This window comes from Panicum virgatum, chromosome 2K (assembly GCF_016808335.1).
Source record: "Panicum virgatum strain AP13 chromosome 2K, P.virgatum_v5, whole genome shotgun sequence".
NCBI classification, from domain to species: Eukaryota; Viridiplantae; Streptophyta; class Magnoliopsida; order Poales; family Poaceae; genus Panicum; species Panicum virgatum.
In genome coordinates this window covers 65,737,983-65,750,001 of record NC_053137.1, presented here as the reverse complement: position 1 = coordinate 65,750,001, position 12,019 = coordinate 65,737,983, and the positions used below count along the sequence as shown (strand labels likewise).

The following is a 12,019-nucleotide window of genomic DNA, read 5'->3' as shown; positions in this document are numbered from 1 at the left end:
ACAACAACCCTGAGTATACTAATACTCAGCAAGTCTTACCCGACTATGGGTATACTTAGCCCATTAACTAGACATGCAAAGCCTTTTGTCTCTAGAGTTCTTTTGCTGAAATGCTGCTAGCAGTGAGTCCTTACTTTCAATATTTTAGCTCCATTTAGTATAGCGAGTATCAACTAAATTCGCTTTAAGTATCAAGAGCACACATGGTGAATCATATTATCTTTCAGTAACACACGAGCCAAACCTTTCCATTCCTTTCTCATTCTACTTCGTTACTACGATGTGACACAGTGACCAAGGCTCTCATATTCGCGAGTCACGGCGAATCGATCCGATTTAACCTTGCAAGGTGGACCTAACTCGCACGACACGTGCAACCCCGTCGGGCCACACACGTCAACTGTTCTCATCATCACCCCGACGTCTGAATCACGCCTGCCAAAACCCGGGTGAGGAGCCCCACACGGCGAACACCCAGTGGACCCGAGGGCGACTACAACACCCGCCATCATCCCACTCCCAGAGTAGCAAGTCGCGATTCAAAGTATCGTGGTGAATTAGGTAATAAGATTACCGGTTTCGACTACCTCCTACTCCCGGCATGTGGTTAGTACTGTTCAATCCTCGATCAACAATGCCAACAACGGTACGGTCCTCAAATGACACAGGCGGAGATTTACTTTCCATCCATTTCTTATCCCGAACCAACTCATCTCTGCCCGGTCTCCATTTCTCTTTCCTTGTTGATTCATCTCCAAGCCACTTGCCATCGGAACAAAATCTCAAAACTTGCGAGTGACAGAAATCACTCGACTTCTACCAAGGTCCTACTTAGCAAAGCATTTCTAACGACACCTGAATACTAGTATGGACTCACGGGTACTTAGGGAGAACATGCATACTAGGGTTCCATACAACTCCTAGAACTTAAATGCACAAATACTTATATATATATACTGAATTTATGGGTCATGCTCCGGGGCTTGCCTTGCAGGTCAGTGGGGTTAGCGATTTCTTCGAGAGCGTGCTCGACTGCGTCCTCCTGCTGTTCCCTTACTTGCGGCTCCTGGATCGGCTCAGCGACCAACTCGTAGACGGCTTCGCTCGTGGTGTCTACACGTATGAAAGGATGCCATGCCAGAGTCAGAACCACAACAGTGCATGGATGCTCATGATGCGATGCATTTCGATACAAAGCAATTGAAAGAACCGACAGAGCTGACATGCATCGACTGAGTAGCCACCACAATGAAACTAACAACTGAATGATTTGAGTGCTTAGGTGCGGTTCAGAAGTTTAACTCGTTTTACCCTGAAGTGTTTCCTCCAAACAACAACTACTAAACTTGCTTCGGAGGATTAAACACAACTCTAGAGCAACATGAATTACTTTATGGACCTAACAACAATTACTATCAAGCAAACCCAGGCGGGGTACTTACAACAAGCATCAACCTGGTCCTACAAGTTAGAATGATTAAAACAGGAGCTTGTTTTGCTGAGAGTACACATGCAGGAAATAATTAACTAACAACAAATATAAAAGAAAAGAGTAGCTAGGAGCCAATTAAAAGCAAGGACTTGACTTGCAGATATGATCTAGCAACAAGAATTTATCAAAATAACATGATTTTGATAAAGCATGCCACATAAATTTTCCAACATTTATTGACGATCGAAAGTATTTATTTTAACCCTAGAAAAGAAATCAAACAATAATAGATCCACAAACATGCACATAGGCTATGCACCTGAAAATTTTTCAGTGAACTACACATGCAAAGAGTAGACTACTCCATAAATTTCATAATTTTTAGAGTAGCAGAACAATCGGTATTAAATAAATTAGCTTAAACACAACCTAAAATTTTAGCAGGGGCAAAAGTGATATTTCACAAGTATGAGTATTTTTCATCTGAAGATCTCGATATAGGCAACCCAACAAAGTTTAGTTTGCATTTTTCGCATTTTTCATAGCTTTCAGCCAAAATAAACAAAAAGAAAACCCTAAAGGGCTGACAGGCGGGCCCCACATGTAAGTGGGAGCCCAGCCCCGAGCTCCTCTGCTCCCTCTCTTCCCGCACGCGCGCGCACGGCCAGCCATGGCTGGCGCGGCGGCGGCGCGGGTGTTCCCCGCCGGCGGGGCTGGCCGGCGGCCCGGCGACGCTGGCCCACGGCCAGGGCGGGCAGGCTGCCCCGGGGCGCTCGGCGGGGGCCCACAGGCGCGCGCAGAGCGGCCCCGTGGCGGCGCGGCGGCGCCCATGGCTGCCGCGGCGGCGTCCCATCGCCGGAGGCGCACGAACCAGGGGGAAAAAGGGTCGGGGAGGAAGAAGGGATCTCGGGGGAGCTCACTGCGAGGTCCAATCAGGCGGAGGGAGCCCGGGGAAGGGAGCGCGATGAGAAGGGCGAAGGTTTGGGGCGGACAACGATGGTGGCCGGCGTCGGCGGACGCTATTCCGGCGAAGGAGCGGCGCAATCGGGGTCGGGTGTGGGGGGAAAGATAGAGGGCAAGGTGAATCGGGGTTTGGGGAGGCTCGGGGTGCGGGGACGGCTGCAGAGCGGCGGGGTGGGGCCGGAGTGGCGGACGGCGGCACGGCTCGGGCTGCTCTGCTCCGTGCTGCGCGAGGGAGAGACGAACGGGGAAGCGAAAGCGAAATTGGTGAGCTAACGGCAGTGGAGAGCGCTTAAGCGGTGGCGGTGGCCGTCGGCGCGGGGACGCGTGGCGTCGCCGGCCGGCGCGGTACGCCGCCGATGTGGCACAAACATGGGAGCACAATGACCAAAATTGAGTGATTTTTAGCCGACTTTGACCGTCCAAAGCTCCAAAATTTAGATTGGAACATGAAATTTGGTCTAAATAGAAGTTGTAGAGGACGATAAGATCTACAACTTTTATTTTGGGCGAAAGTTGATTTGAGACTTCGATTAGAAGAAAAACGCGGTCTAACACGGCTAAGTTAAAGTTTACTATGCAAACTCGATTAGTGCTAATGACAAGGTTAAACTCCTAATTAGCAAATTAAGCTCATAATTAGCGCTCATTAATACTGGGGTGTTACAGCATTCGACTGCCAACAAAAATCAAGTTTTTTGGTTGGCTTCTCCACCATGGTAGGCTCAACACCCGGGCCCACCTCTTTCACAGAAACATCAAGCCACGTGAGGATTCTTGCTGCGAACATTGCCAAGGTATTTTGGAAACTGACACACACATCTTCATCGACTGCCCCCGTGCTCAAGAAATTTGGCATAGGCTCAGCTTCACACTACACGACCTCACTCTCAGACGACCTTGGGAATTTGATCTTAGCTATCCGCTTCCGAAAGCGGCTCGAGTAGACATGATGTCTGGAAAGCCCGTAATGCCATGATCTTCGAGCATCAATACCACTCCTCAGATGTACTAGGCCGTGTCGTGCAGGACATCGACTCCTGGTCATGCCGTTATCGAAAACTTCTCACGGATCTCAATGTATGGCGAGATTGGATTGTTAACTGCTAACGACCCTCCTATGTCTCGCCTTGTTTCCTTTTGTTCTAATCTTTCTCCCCTTGTACTCACTCCTTGGTATGCCGAGGATCTGCTTTTAATTGGACATGCAAGTTTTCAATGGACATGGCTTGGCAATGCATGTGCGGCGCTGCCGTCTTCACAGCAGCCAGCCGGCCCCGTGACTGAGCAGTGTGGGTGTCCGTGCCGTGGCGCAGAGCAGCGGCGTAGAGGAGCCAGGAGCGCAGCGTCCATATGGCGTTGCCCACTCACACCCAGGGCAAGGTTGGTCAGACATGGCGCAATGCCTGCCCTTCACATGGACTCATCGATAACAGTAGAAAGGCGTTGGTTTCGCGCTACGATACTAGCGCTAGAATTTTTTCCACAGCGTACTAAATGAAGTCAATTTGTAAATTTTTTTAGGGATGGTTGTAACTTTTCGTGACGAATCTAGTGACGGTAATTAATCGATGATCAGCTACAGTAATGCTAAGTAAACATCCTCTAATCGCGCGGTCAAAAGCCTCGTTAGATTCTTCAGGTCACTAGCGCGGGGTTCTGAAGTTATAAAGTTAGTTTTGTAAACTAATTTTATTTGACACCATAATTAATGGTCAAAATTATTACTATTCACTGTCGCTACAAAACCAAACAAGACCAAACAAAAATAGAAATGCTTTTCAGACCATGCTCACAGTACGACGGTGCCTCCGTGCAATCAAGGTGCTAGGCCTTTTTATCTAAAAAAAGGTGTTAGGCTTTTTTATACATAAGACGGCTGCCTCCATGAAGCCAGAAGCCGTGACGTCCTGCCATCTGCTCCACGCCTATCACTCCTCAACTCTGACGCCCGGAGAGGAGCTCGGTATCGTCGGCAACTGCAACGCCAGGAGCTTGCTTGAGAGAGAGAGAGAGAGAGGGCAGCATGACGCAGACGCAAGGAACGGGAGCCGCGGCGCCGCGCGCGCCGGCGCTGCCGTGGACGGTGCGGCTCCGCATCTTCGGCCTCGTCACCGCCATCGACATCGCGGAGCGGCCCGACGGCACGGTCAACCGCTTCGTGCTCTCGCTCGCCGACCGCCAGGCCCGCGCCAGCGCGCGCCCGGACGGGCTCGGCGTCGTGTCCGCGGACGTCGCCGTCGACGCGTCGCGCGGCCTGTGGGCGCGCGTGTTCTCGCCGTCGTCGTCCAGCGCCGACCCCGCGGCGCCCGCGCTCCCCGTGCTGGTCTACTTCCACGGCGGCGGCTTCGCGCTGCTCTCCGCGGCGTCGGCCCCCTTCGACGGCATGTGCCGCCGGTTCTGCCGCGAGCTCGGCGCCGTCGTGGTGTCCGTGAACTACCGCCTCGCGCCCGAGCACCGGTTCCCCGCCGCCTACGACGACGGCGTGGACGTGCTCCGGTACCTCGGGAACGCCGGCCTCCCCGACCTCGGCGTCCCGATCGACCTCTCCCGCTGCTTCCTCGCCGGGGACAGCGCCGGCGGCAACCTCACCCACCACGTCGCGCAGCGCTGGACGGCCACCGCCACCCCCTCCGGACCCCCATCCGCATCGCTGGCATCATCCTGCTGCAGCCGTACTTCGGCGGCGAGGAGCGCACGCCGGCCGAGCTGAGGCTGGAGGGCGTGGCGCCGGTGGTGAACATGCGGCGCTCGGACTGGTCGTGGCGGGCGTTCCTGCCGGAGGGCGCCCCGGAACCACCCGGCCGCGCACGTGACGGGCGAGGCCGGCCCGGAGCCCGAGCTGGCGGAGGCGTTCCCGCCGGCGATGGTGGTGATCGGCGGGATGGACCCGCTGCAGGACTGGCAGCGGCGGTACGCCGCCATGCTGCAGCGGAAAGGGAAGGCCGTGCACAGGTCGTGGAGTTCCCGGAGGCCATCCACGCGTTCTACGCGTTCCCCGAGCTCGCCGACTCCGGCAAGGTCGTGAAGGCGATCAAGGCGTTCATGAATATGATGAGCCGAGGGCGGCGCAAGGAGAAAAAAAAAACGCTGAGAGACACATTGCAAAAAGAATCGCTTATTTCAATGTTGTAAACTAGTGAGTGGTACAGGAGTTATGTGGTCAGTAACCGGTAACCCTCATCCTAATAGGGACACCTTGATTAGTGAGGTCAAGAATAGGTTTCTGTGCATCCAAATCTGTAACCCAGTTGATGAATTAAGAAAATGACATCAGGTTGGATCTGTAAGGGAGTATATGAGCAAGTTTGAAAAAGTAAAGGCCGGACTGATCTTGGAAAACCCTAATCTTACTGAGAAGTTTTTCTTTTCCTCTTTCTAAGTGGTTTAAAGGAGGAAGTGAAGTATATGGTCACTGCTCAACACCCTAATAGTGTGAACAAGGCTTATGAACATGCTATGCACTATGAGTTAGCACTTGAGTCAGCCAGTAAGAAATCTAGAGTGGTACCTAGGTGCAGAATTCCGAAAGAGAGAGCGCGGCTCACTTCAAACTACCGCTTTCTTTCCACTTATGAGATTTTCACTAGAAAGACAGAAGTGGAAAGAGACAGAGAGGAGACTAGTAAAGCCAATTTCACCTAAAAAGCGGAAAATGACACTAACTTCTACTGTGGGCAAGTCATCATTTCCAGAATGGATTCAGTCGTAGAATGCTGAAGTAGAGCAGTACCAAGGTTCGGTTTTGGGACAGACAGAAAGTTGGATAAGAGGATCGTTCTTAGCCCCAGCTACGAGAGAATAATATGCATCTTCCGTCATTTCATTAGACGTTCTTGTTGGATTTGAACGCGCATCGGATTACTTACCTTCTACAACCTTCTCTCTTTGAATTCATCTCTAAAAATAGAAAAGCTTCTTTCTTCTGGATTCAGTGTTCAGATTAGCTTCCTTCCGAAAGCAAGTATGCCGAGCATTCATTCGATGACATCTAGGTCCTAAATCCAAAACCTTAAACACTAGATCACCGGCATACCTAGCGTAAAAGAAGAGTTGCTGCCCATTTGCATGTTCCATTGCTTTTTCAAGAGCTAGGTCTAATGGATTCATTAATAATGGTGAAAAGGGCTCCCTCACACTCATCTGCCTTTCCCTTCTTCTACCCGCAATCAATGTTTAGGAATTTTCCCGGCTCCCACTTTTCCACTTCTTCAGTCGGCTCACTCATTTTCTTTTCCTTCTGCTTGGCTTCGGGGGTCTAACGGTTTACCTTTTCGCCTTCTCTTGGTTCGTCCCATGGATCCTCTTATATCACCTCTTCCTTCTCAACTGCTGCCACATGCCCCTTCTTCCCCTTCAGAGACATCAAATAACATTCCCTCGCCATTTTATGGTGACCGGACTCTACTCCCACTCCTGCTTCCGTTGGGATAAATTTCATCATCAGATGGGATGTAGATACTACCGCCCCTATCGCATTCAACGTTCCTCGTCCCAGAATCGCATTATACGCCGAAGGAGCGTCAACTACCAGAAAGTCTATCATTGCCGAAGACCGGGCCGAACTCGACCCTTAGGGGAATTTTGCCTAACGGTTGCAGAGTATCTCCAGTGAATCCCACTAGGGGTGTTCGTACCTGACCTAGATGACGCAGCTCTAGGTTCATTTGATCGAATGCTCGTTTGTATAATATATCCGCCGAACTCCCTGTATCAACCAAAACACGTTTGACTCTGTTTCCTCCTATTTTCAGGACAAGAACTATCGCATCATCATGAGGTCGCTGTATGCCCTCAGAATCTTGATCCGAAAAGCTGATCACGCTACCTTCCCTTGGCCTTTTCTTGTCGACCTGAAGGATGATCGGGAACTTCATTTTGGTGCTATACTGTCGCCGTCCTTTGTTCGTGTCCCCTCCTGACGCTATCCCCCCAGCGATTACGTGAATTATAGGGGGGCTCTATGGATATTGTTCGTCTCCTTTCCTTCTCTTACCTTATTATTCAGCCTACCTTGTCCCGGGGTCCCTATTTCCACTGCGGGGGTCCTTCAGGCCTCTTTCATCCAGCCTTCCTGTTCCCTTGCCATTCACATACTTTTTGATGAACTGATATAACTTCCCCAGCCGGGCTCTTCTTTCGAGCTCATCTTTGAGTTGCAAGCACTCTATTTTGGTGTGACCCGGACTTTCTTTATATTCACAATACTTGCTCGCATCTCTTATTTCATGCACTTCCAACGGCCTCGGTCGTCGAAGATCAAAGTCGCTTCTATGCCGAATTCTTCTCCTAATTTCATCCCGGTTGAATTCGGTGTATGCGGGAAATCGTCGCCGATACTCTGTGGGGCTATCCGGTTTGCTCGCTCCGCCCTTTCACTTACTTCGAAGGGGATCGCAGACTACTTTCTTTGGGGCTATGCTAACTCATAGCAGCACCTATCACTAGAAACTCTTTCATTCCTCACTAGCAGTTCTTTGGAACTAGTTCCATAGTACCTGTAAGAGCAGAACACTTCCCTCCACTCATACTCTTTACCTGTGGGGCTGTATGGTACTTTAGCTGGACTTTACACCTGCTCTATTCACTGATAGCGTTACTGGCTCTTTTCCAGCATTTCTTGAAAGCAGCTCGCACTCACCGCTGTGCGCCTAGTTAGGCTTTGAAATAATAGGAACAAAGATCTTCCGCAATCAATGTTGTACTCAAATCCTCTCTGGCCGGAGAGGGGGATCTCTTAAGCTGAGTATTCCGAGTCTAGGGCTAGCGGAAGCGTTGAAGAGGGATATCGTTTTCAAAGAAGGCATGGGGTCCTTTCGTCTTTGTAGAGACTTTCACAATATACCAGTGGATAATACCATCCAAGAGAGAAGGCCCATAAAAAGAAGCAGGCAACAAAACATCTTGATTTATAGGAATCAACGACCTCGCCACTGCAAAGGAGGAAGTCGAATGATTTGGATTCGGATAGGCTGTCTCGACAGTAAGAAATCGACATCATTATCTGTCTTTCATGATGGTGGGAGGCAAGATTTCGTGGTCAAGCACAAACCAAGCATAAGTGGATAGCAACTTATACTATGGAGGCTGAGTCTCCTCCCCTCATTTCGCAGCTTCTTTGCTCTGATCCTGATCTCTCTTTCGAAATTGCTACATGATTTGTGAAAAGTGAACAAATAGGTCAGCCACATAAAGAAGAATATGGGTGGTGTAAGCTTTCCCGCCTGATCTTTACCTAAAAAAATGGAAGTAGCTCGATTCCAGTATCAAGGAAAATGGGTTGTAGAAATCTTCTTTGAGAAAAAGTTAAACACTAGGAAAAATGAATCTTTTTTTTAATACTTTATAAGCATGGAAGACCCTAGCAACGTTAGGTATTACTAAAGATGAAGATCGAAGTCCATCCAAGTCTAGAAGTAAGCCCGAGACAAGTGAACAAAGGCTGGCGTAAGCACAAGGGCGAGCTGAAGAAAGCTTTTGAAGAAATTGGTTCTGACGTCGAAGATAGGCTAGCTAGGACTGAAGCTTTGAAGCGGATTGGTACTGCTTTTCCTTTGGGCTCAGGCATGGTTGACAAGCGGGACTTTCACTTTTTGTTTCCCTTCGGAACTGGAACTACTGCTGGAGCATCCAATTCGTCAGTTACTGGCATGTCTGTGGTGAAAGCACCTTTTTTCAAAGCAAAGGCGCGCAGCGTTTAATTAAATAATGGGCAAATCGGGAGTTTGCAAGCTACGAACTTACTTGTGGTAGTGTAGAAGAAGGTCCGGCATATCGAGGAATAGGAGCCACACCAACCATGAATGGTCGAATCGTCGAGTAGTAAGTAGTAGGGGAAGTTAATCTTCTTCTTTTTTCGAAGCTGTCGGTTCATCCTAGTTTTTGGTGAGTACTTCTTTTTCCAATCCATCCTTTCCCTTCGCCAGTCTTAGTTCTTAGAAAATCAAGTAAACCACTGCCCTCTGTTGCCTGTCGTCCAGGCTTCAGAAACCTCTCAACCTATGGTGCTGCCCAAATCTAATCAAGTAAATAAGCCTCGACTTGCACCAAAGCATCTGACACACCCTCACGACTGGGGCCAAATCGAAGAACTGGAATCTCAGAGACTGTATCCACGACACCAAAAGAGAGAGAAGGAAAGGAGTAGTTTAGTTGTGGGTAGGAGGCCAGTACAAAGAAATTAAGGTTTATACATCTTAGGCAGATGCCAAGAAAAGCAGAGAAGAGATGGGTAAGCTCGATCATAGACCTTTGTGATAAAGAGGTCTTGAAGCTGATAGATTTAGTAGGCTTGTTAGCAAGGTAACCAAGCAAGAGATGTGTAAAGCAAGGCATTGGTGACTACTATACTTGTTGTAGGCTTTGGTTTCATAGTGTATGCGCCGGAATAGCACTGAGAGGTTGATCTGTTTACTTAGTACTCGCAAGGTTGATCTGTTTACTTAGTTGTAGTAATGTGGTAGGGTTAGGAAGGAAATATAGATAGTTTTCATAGAAGCTTTCTGTGAGGGGAAGGTTCCCCGCTTTTATCCTAGATAAGCCCGAATCGGGGTGTAGTAGCCGAATTTTGAAATCAGTAAAGGCACGGACTGTGCAGGAAATAGGAAGTATTCCATTAAAATCAGGAATGGTGAAAAGCTTTGACTAATTAAACGTTGAAAGAGTAAGGCAATGTGGTAAGTGAGTGCCTTTGACTTCTTCTCGGCAGGATAGTTCTTGGATAGGAAGCCTAGGTTAACTTCGGTGACGAAAGTTTCATACGAGTATTGATTGCTTCCATGAGATTTCGTAAGTAAAGGTAGATACTGGCTCACTCTATAACGAGAGGAAGTAGTCTATAGAGATGGATATGCTTGAACCTGGGGTGAGCTTATTTACTGTACCCCCGGCCTTCCCACTCTAGCCTCCCATTCGATCAACGAGCTCGGCTTCTTGGTTCTGACATTAAAGCAATCGAGTAGTTAAAACAAGTATAGATTTTGACAGGTAGACATCAGGCACCTGCGAACAGGTAGACAACGAAAAAGTCAGTGGGCTATGGTTACTCCCACTGAACCTTCTCCAACAATGCCGAGGGCTTGAGACCTTCTACCCTTTCAATTCCAACAGAGTCTATTTCCAAACTGTTGATCAGGATCAGCATTTGTCAATAGTATATTGTAGTGTTTTGGAAGCAGTTCTATCCAAGCAAAGAAACCTATATCTTCCTTATGAATCTTTAACTCAATCTTTCCTTTCTCTTTCTTCTAGGCTTTGACAAGGAACTAGGCTCTTCTTGCTTGGCAAGTCACACTATGATCCGGCTGTGAAGGAATGGAGATATGGATGAGTCTGAGACAGACAGTTTTATTCTCATCACACATTTTAGCCGACTCCTTCATTTGCAGCGAGAGAGAAGCTGGTAAGAGATGGCGTAGTTTAGAAATAGCATGCACCTATCGAAGACTCTATTTATGAGGTGAGATATGGGACAAAACCAATCAAGTAGCATAGAGCCTAAAAGCATAATCGAAAGATCTATTTTGGGGTGAAGCATAGCTCGTATTGTAAGATTATGCGCCAGGAGGATAAGATGAAGAATGAGGCGCGCAGCGATGGATAGAAGAGTTTCATCAGAAGATGGATATTCCCTGGTATATTCCACTTCTCAAGTTCAACATTATAGGAATGACCAAAAGATGTCATGCTTCCTTCCACATCGCCCGGAGTGTGTTAAGCTACTCATTAGTATGGTATAATTCATTCGCACTCAAACACGTTGGATGGAAAGAAATGCTCATGAGAGAACTTTAGGAAGGCCGCCAGAAGTGTTTTATTTCAAGTGATTGTGATATCTCTCTGACGGTGGGATGGATCTCTTTATAGCCTCTCAAGAGATTGAATTCGAATATTCCTCGTAAGCTTCGAGGAGTGATTCGCGATGATTATCTCAGGGGGCTCTCTGAGGAAGGCTCTTGCGGTGTAAGGGAATCAAAGAGCTCATGGAAGACTTTTTGATCAATCACTTGCCAGGATTGGGGAGAGCAAGGTATAATAGTTGGGCGGCTAATGCTGCAAGCAAGCAATCAGCATTTCGTTCACTTAGTGAATATAGAACAGTGATCGGTGACGCTAAGTCAGCTAGTTATTGTCTCTTCCTTCACCCTCCCGTGCCTGAAGTCCTTATTCCCATCGGAAGAGCAATCACCAAAGCAAGTTCAAGCGATAGTTGATCAATAAGTTAGCACTTTCTCGAAATCCATAGATACCTTGCGGAAGAAAAAGATATTGATTTTGGGAATCAGAAGAAGAACAAAAGATAAACCCAAGTATGGGGAAAGATTAATGAAATTGAAGAAGAGATCAAGTGAATCTAAGTCAAAACAAACTGATAAAGCAAACTGGTTGGATGCCAGTACTTAGAAACCAGTTCTCCTCAGCAGAAGTGAAATATACAGGTTCGATAACTTACTTATTAGGCAGTGCCGGGTCCCATTTCCAATGGAAAAAGACAGTCGTTTTCCTCTTACGAATTAAGTTAAAGACCCCTTCCCTTCGGTCAAGATCGATACAATACAGCCGAACCGCTTTCTTCCGTCTGTAGTCGATATATTTATATAATTAGATTAATAGGTGCCCTATATCAGG

The 12,019-nt window shown here is 48.2% G+C and overlaps 1 pseudogene; it reads left to right on the top strand.

The window, feature by feature from the left end:
• Nucleotides 1-4,294: 4,294 nt before the first annotated feature.
• The window catches only part of LOC120694673, an 11,620-nt pseudogene continuing 3,895 nt past the window's right edge, over nucleotides 4,295-12,019 (top strand).